The sequence below is a fragment of the Euprymna scolopes genome, chromosome 2 (genome assembly GCF_053919585.1).
Source record: "Euprymna scolopes isolate OS-2025 chromosome 2, ASM5391958v1, whole genome shotgun sequence".
Lineage (NCBI taxonomy): Eukaryota > Metazoa > Mollusca > Cephalopoda > Sepiida > Sepiolidae > Euprymna > Euprymna scolopes.
Genome location: NC_136483.1, coordinates 167,357,145 through 167,364,654, shown reverse-complemented (window position 1 = coordinate 167,364,654; position 7,510 = coordinate 167,357,145). Strand labels below are relative to the sequence as shown.

At 37.3% G+C, this 7,510-nt stretch overlaps 1 pseudogene; it reads right to left on the bottom strand.

Moving 5' to 3' along the window:
* Positions 1 to 2,135: 2,135 nt before the first annotated feature.
* LOC145242423 (U2 spliceosomal RNA) lies at positions 2,136 to 2,263 on the bottom strand (annotated as a pseudogene).
* Positions 2,264 to 7,510: the final 5,247 nt, after the last annotated feature.

Below are 7,510 nucleotides of genomic sequence, written 5' to 3'. Positions count from 1 at the left end.
GAGCTACTGTTCTTATTTTTCAGTTTTATTCTCACAACTTTTCAGCCGATGTTACCTCCAACCTTTTTCATGTGTATCTTGTCGTACTCGCGAATCTGTGGAACTTGGGAGTTTGTACGCAATTTTTAATAGAACCTTTTTATTTAATCCGCGGTGATAGCATGCTCTTGTTCCATCAACCACGACTGGGCACGACATTCCGAGGTAATTTGCAATTGTATTCTTAGTATCGCCTACACTGAAGTTTGAAACCTCAACCTACAGAATTCCGTCTTTTAGAATTGGATTTACTTAGCAGTTTATCCGTTACGCTACGTTCATTGCGAACGCACAGGTTTCCGTGTTCAACAGAAAAGTTCTCGAATTCGAGAAAATACACCTGAAGAAGGTAAGAGATATCATTGGTCGAAACAATGTGAGAATAACATTAAAGATGAGAACAGTGCTCCGAATAATTCAAACCATACAAATATATGTACATGTTTGCATATACGTGTATGGCAGAATGTACTACAATATTTAGTAACTGTTCTTGTCGAAGTGTTTGTTTTTGTAACATAAATTCCCTCAACCTAACAGATAATACCCGCTCCCCACCTCGTCGTAACGAATTGTTTCATGCGCATATGTTATTCCAGAGTACGTACTTAGTATTGCGTGAAGACGTGTATTTTTTTCTTTCTTTCTTTCTTTTTATCACTTAGCTTATTTAGGACAGTGTTTCCTATCCATGCGTGATAGTCTTATTGTAGCGATCGATGTCACCGTGACATTTCTCTTTTTCTTATTGTTCAACTCGAATGGAAAGCAAAAAGAAAAAAATATTAATAATAAAATTCACCAAAATCTTACAATGAAATCTGAGAGTGTCATTAAAGCTAAGTTGCCCTGGAGGTATGTTGATGTAATTTTTTTTTTTTTTTTTTTTTTTTTGAGAGAGAGGGTTGGGGAAATTGCAGGTGAGAAATATTGATGAGTCGGGAAGGCGAAAGATATTTGTATAACGTACAAAAATAGGCATTTTTATACACTTGGACATTTGACGTAACTATAGCAGCTACCAAGCTGGGGCGTGCATTTGAACGTCAACGATGTTTACTTAAAAAAGGAAAGTGATTAAGCATAATTGATGGTGACCCAAACTGCCTTTTCATTGTTTACTACACTGCGGTGTAGAAAGGGGCACCATCTCCCCTCAGCATAACTTCATTTATACTTAATTCTCACCACATCAGTCAAGATGTTTAGTAAGATGACATATCAAGTACCCTTTCTTGAGTCTTCGGTATCAACATCATATCGTATGAATCCATAGATTCTAATGTTGGCATTGGTTTCTCCGATATTTTTCCAGTTAAACTTCGTTCAAAAAGAAAACGAGTACTTAAGGGATGGACCATGTGAAGGTTGCCAACATCTTGGGTTAAACCGACTTTGTGGAACGAACTGGATTCGAACTTGAGACGCCTAGGTCATTAGTCCATATTGTTAACCAATACACCACCGTCACATCTTAGTCTTTGGTATAAACCCCGGTCTCTAGATTCATTAGCGAATGTGTAACCGTTATTCTTACTGAGTCGATCTCTAATGGGATTACAGTGTTCATTTATTTAATTGTAACACAAGCTAATATTTGTATGTTATAAGCATATCAACTACTTTGAAGTTGTGATTATGTGAGATATTCTTGTTTATTTATCCATGAAGTCAATACGATGTGGTTTTCAATTTCAAATAAAAGAAATAATCCAGTCTTCATTCCATAGACAAATGCATTCCCTAGTGATCTCCCTTATTTTTACCAAAGAAATAAAAGAGGAAACTACTTGTTTTGTTTTTTTAATTAAGTTAACGAATTTATATATTTTTATATATCACATGATGATATATATTTTAATTAGTAGGATTGACATGAAATTCTTAAAGATAAACTAAAATGACCGAAATATGGGCTGAAATGAATTAAATAAATAAAAAGTAAATGACTTAGAATGACTTTATTGAACTTAAGGATGAATTGAATAACCTTAAGAATTACTTAAATGCTTAAAAAAATAACTGGAATCATTAAATAAAACAACTTTAATGATATTGAGAATGACTTGAATGGCTTTGAAACTGACTGGTTGTAAAGTGGGTGATCATTTTACATTAAATTAATAGAGAAATGTGATCCCCCACTTTATATCACAATTAAGTTCAGCATGTAGTAAGAACAGATACTACACTTTGATCTTGGCCAAAAGGCCAAGAAAAGGGTATTTATTTGATCCCCCACCGAGCAAATTAGGCACAAGGCTGATTTTTAATGTGAGGAGTGAAGGGGCAAATGGGGACCAACTCCCCGTGGAGTAGGGTATGTGGGGTCGTCCCCACATATAGTCTTTGCTTGAAGTATCTGCCGGAACAGATACTACACTTTGAGATATTAAATCTTTTATTCATGTTAAAAATACAGTCAAAATCAACGATGAACAAAAAACCACTTTGATCTTGGCAAAAGGGCCAAGAAAAGCGTAAAAAGCTAAGAACAGCATCTATTAACAACAGACCTTTGATCTTAACCAAAAAGGCCAAGCACAAAAGTGTTACGGATAGACCGACCGACAGACAGACCGACCGACAGACCCACCGACCAACCAACCGACGGAGTGACTTATAGAGTCGCTTGCACGCGACTAAAAAGCGAGTTGAAGGTATTTATTATATTTGGTCCTATTTGCGAATGAGATTACGGGCAACGTTACATAGTTATGTTTATTTTTAATACGGATAAATACGGCGATTAAATGGTATATTTATGCAAAGACAGCAGCTAAATAAACTTATGTTAAATTTAATCCATATCTACGAGCTGTCATCATCATCGCGTAAACACGTTAGCTTTGCTGAAGCAATGAATGGAGTGTCTTACCTCATTGTTATGGAGAGCTTTTCAGAATGGCCAAAAATCCTAGAATATACAATAAAAAAGATGACTATAGATACAGTTATATTTTTTTGAATGCGCTATTCATGAGATCTTGTGGTCGATTGTATTGTGGTCGGATAATAGAACAGAATTTTTGCAAACATTTTTTTTTTATAGGTAGAGTTGTAAAATTGTATCCCTACCACCCAAGACGTAACATAATGGCGGGAAGATTTGTAGACAGATCAGGCTTGCAAAAAGGGCAGTGAACGTACACATGAAGCGCCAACACAGGAATTTCTATGCCTGTATCAAATAACAGCAATGCAGTTTCTATGTTTGCAATGTAGATAAGCTTTGTGTTTGATAAATTGCAGCAAAAATAAAAGAATAAAAATTGAAACCAGATCGGATAATGGAAATTTTTAGAAGAGAAAAAAAAACTCTATTGTTGCATTATAGATTCATAAAATAACTTTGAGAGATTGGTGTTGTTGATAAAGGATTCGGAGAGTTAGAATACCTAATCAAGAGTGTTGTTTGGGTGCACAAAAATGCATTGACAAAATAAAATATCAAAGATATACTGAAGAAGGTTTTACTTCAATGTTTTTGATGTACCATCCAGCCAGCCAGCCAGCGCGGTCGCAGCAGAGATTGAACTCACTACACGAGTTTGTAATGTAATTCAAATCTTGTCGGTAGCTGAATACTCGATGTTTCGCCAGGGCTATCAAGGGTATTTTTTATCGTGACGCCATCACTAGATGGGGTGCCTACCACGGCTTAAGAGAGTCCCATCTACCCTCGAGAGAAGGATAAACCGCGCCAGTTTCTCAAGCTGGTATTCTAAACTCGCGGTACATACAGCGCCTCGCCTTCTCAAATGGTCACCCATATGGTACTAGCCAGACTCAACGTTGCTTAACTTCGGCGATCTGGCGAGAACCGGTGTGTCAATGTGATTGTGCCGTTTTGATGTGCATATTCCCTCAAATGCCACCTTCCATTAAAACGAAGTGGCCAACTAAAAGAAAACGACGACTAAGAGACACATTGGAGATAAACTTGAGCACTTCTTACCTGGTATTATGGCTGTAATCAAAAGTGTATTATTGTTTCTTTTCTCAATTAAGATTGCAGAAACCCTTTTTTACTAGAGAAATTTTTATTTTGGTCTTATTCAGCAAAAATGGCGGTATTGGTTGTAGCTTAACAAGTACTTTTTGCGAAAGTTTGCTGGAGGAGACTATTTAATGAAACTCAGACAAGCACTTGCCGTAAAAATTACTGTAGAGCAAAAACAGACTCGTAACGTCTCTTCTGTGGGAAAGATGTTGCAGGTAGGAGAAAAAAAAACATCACCTACTAGCTTTCAAAGCTAGTTTTGAACTCTGTTAAGGAAGAGCAGATTACTCTGGGTAACTCCTCTCCAGATGTGGCAACAGTACTCCATTTTAAGGTGTATTTATCTCTTATACATGTAGACGATGCGAGGGGACTGGGATACGTTCTGAAGTGGTAGAATGAGGTGATCATGTTGCCAGTAATCTTGGTAAGTTTTCCATTTCAGGTCTGGGCGTGAAGCTCAGCCCAGAAGCTTGCCGAATGGTGCTCCTTTGAGATGAGAGCCATTCATTCATTGACCTACTTATAATTTGTCATTTCATACATGTGAACATTACGAACTAACTAAATACTACGAAAACAAGTGAAACATGCATGATCCCCCGTGAGTGAACGGGGCATGAAAAAATGACTAAGTTCAGCATTTGATCCCCACCTCTCATTTAGCCCTTAAAGTCCTCATGGGAGTCAAATCCTGGTGAAAATGAACAAATGATGCAGTTTTAGGCTTTAACATATTTAAATTTGAGTTCTGCACCATGCAAAAAAAAGAAATGACTAAGTCCATCATTTGTCCGCATTTAGCCCTAAAGATTCCAAAGTCAGGAGGGAAACAGGCAAGTGGTAGAGAGTTCCACAGAGAGTTCCAGAGAGTTCCAGAGAGTTCCAGAGAGTTCTAAGTTTGGATTTAGGCACAGATAAAGAGTGGGGAAAATTACTGACAGTGGTTTCAGCTAGACGGGTATTTATCGTGAAAGATTGGCTAGGGGGGGGGGACCAGAGATTGGAGCTCAGATGAGAACCTGCCATGGAAAAAAAGATAAAACAAAGATAGGCTCGCAACGTCTCTTCTGTGGGAGAAAGCTTGCAGGGAAGAGAAAAGGGCATCCCCCACTGAACCAAGAAGTCTATTTTGTACTCTGTCAAGGCAGGATAGGCTCTTTTAGCATCTCCTGCCCAAATGTGGCAGCAGTATTCCATCCTTGGACGCACTTGGCTTTTATATAGATAGAGAATAGCATCAGTAGTGAGATATCTTCTGGAGCGGTAGAAGGATCCTACCATTTTTCCAGCGACCTTGTCAACAGACGATGCATGTGTTCCATTTCAGATCAGGAGTAAAGGTCAGACCCAGAAGCTTGTCAAAACATGGGGCCTCCCCTATACGAGAGCCATCTATTTCGATTGATGCCAGATGGGATCAGAGCGTTGATGATGTAAAGATAGGAGCTTGGTTTTAGATGCATTAAAGGTAACCAGCCACCTCTTCCTCCACTGTACCACGCGCTCGAGATCAGAGGAGAGAGAATCAGAGAGAACTTTGTCGTTTATGGCCTTCGATGTGTTGCCGTAGATGGTCGTGTCATCAGCATAGATGTCAACGAATGATTTAAGTATGTGTTTTTGAGATCATTGATGCAGATCAGGAAGAGAGTTGGGCCCAGGATGGACCCCTTAGGGACTCCAGCATTAATACTGCGGGCCTCTGATTTTTGCCCATCAACCACTACTCTTATGAGCCTATCAGAGAGAAATGATTTAATGACTGAGAACACATTTCCAGTTATCCAGTATATATGTATAACATTTACACTTTTTTGTACTGTGACTATATAACACTCTGATCGGGGGGCCGAAGTGAGTTTTCAACCTTGTCTAAGGGTCTTCCAAAGACTAACGGAATGAAGAAGGCGCCTTCTTCTTCCTTTGATAATAGTGCTGTCCCTTCATCATATATAGCGCCTGGTATTCTCAAATGGTCACCCATCTAGTACTAGCCAGGCTCATCTTTGCTTAACGTCGGTGGTAACCGGTCTGTCAGCGTGATTATACCGTTTTATTGTATTGTGAAAGAAAAAAAAATCCTATTTTTCCGATGCGTGATTGATGAGTGAAAAAATAAAACAATTTTACTCCATCACATTTTTATAGGGATCATTTACGAATTTGTTTTGAAAACTTGCGTAATCTTAGAGTCAGGTTTACGGTGAAATTTTCTAATCTCATGTATATAATATTCTTTCTGCTTGCCAAATTGTCCACACCTCTCCCCATCCACGCCGGATAAATATCAGTCAAATCTGGACGCCCTTCACACTTCTAAGCACGCATACATTAAAAACTGTGTACCGAAGTCTGGAAATTAGTTGTCGTAGATTTTGCATGCGTTTCACTCTCAACAACCGTGAGAGAGGTAGAGAAGGAGAGAGAGAGAGAGAGAGAGAGAGAGAGAGAGAGAGAGAGAGAAACAGATGGTTTTTCTCTCGTTGCGTTTTTATTCAAGCGTAATGTTCAGATTAAAATAAAAAAAATAAGTATTTCTTTTTAAATTTTCTGTTTGGAACAAGTTTTTGAAAAGTGTTGGTTATTTTACAAACTTTCTTTTTTAATCTTAAGATTAAGCGTTATTTTTCATTTTGTTTTTTATTCTTCTGGGAAAGAAAACTTTCTTCCGTTGAAAATACACATTTTTTTAAATTGCGCATTGCATTATATATATATATATATATATATATATATATATATATATATATATATATATATATATATATATATATATATATAATGCACTACACAATTTTAATTATATATATGTGTATAGGGGTTAGGGTGGACTTCTTTTCGTGTGAGAATATTTTTCCAGTGCGGTTGGTTTTGTTTAAAGCGAGCTTACTCCTGACTAATCACGTTTGTCGAGTCAGCACACCCTGTACAGGAGGTCGGATGGGGAAGTATATTAACGAGGGCAATATCTATGGAGGCCGGCACAGGTTTAAGAAAAAACAGTTTCTTACCATTTTCTCTCTGTATTCATCTAATATATTTTACTATTTTTTAAATGTTATTCCTCTTCCATACTCTCTTGTACTAACTACCTTCATTTCCTTCTTTTTTTCGCTTATTGTTTCTCCCTCCTCCTGAACAATTTGACTGTATAAAAATGTTTTCCTCCGCCCCCTCTTGTGCTCTCTCTCTCTCTCTCTCTCTCTCGCGTTTACATTTTTTATAGATTTTTCATTAATAAATCATTTAATTTTCTTCTGTCCATTCATTTTTTTCATATTGTTCTTTATTTCTTCATTTGAATCTTTTTACTTTATTCATAATATTTTTCACTTTTTCTCTTGTGTTTACTAACTCGCAATGTGGATGGTTACAAACAACATTGACAGCTAAACATTTCGGCCAATTAAACAAGCAATAGTTATAGCCCGTTGATTTAATGTGCCATGACAAATTTAAAGTTGA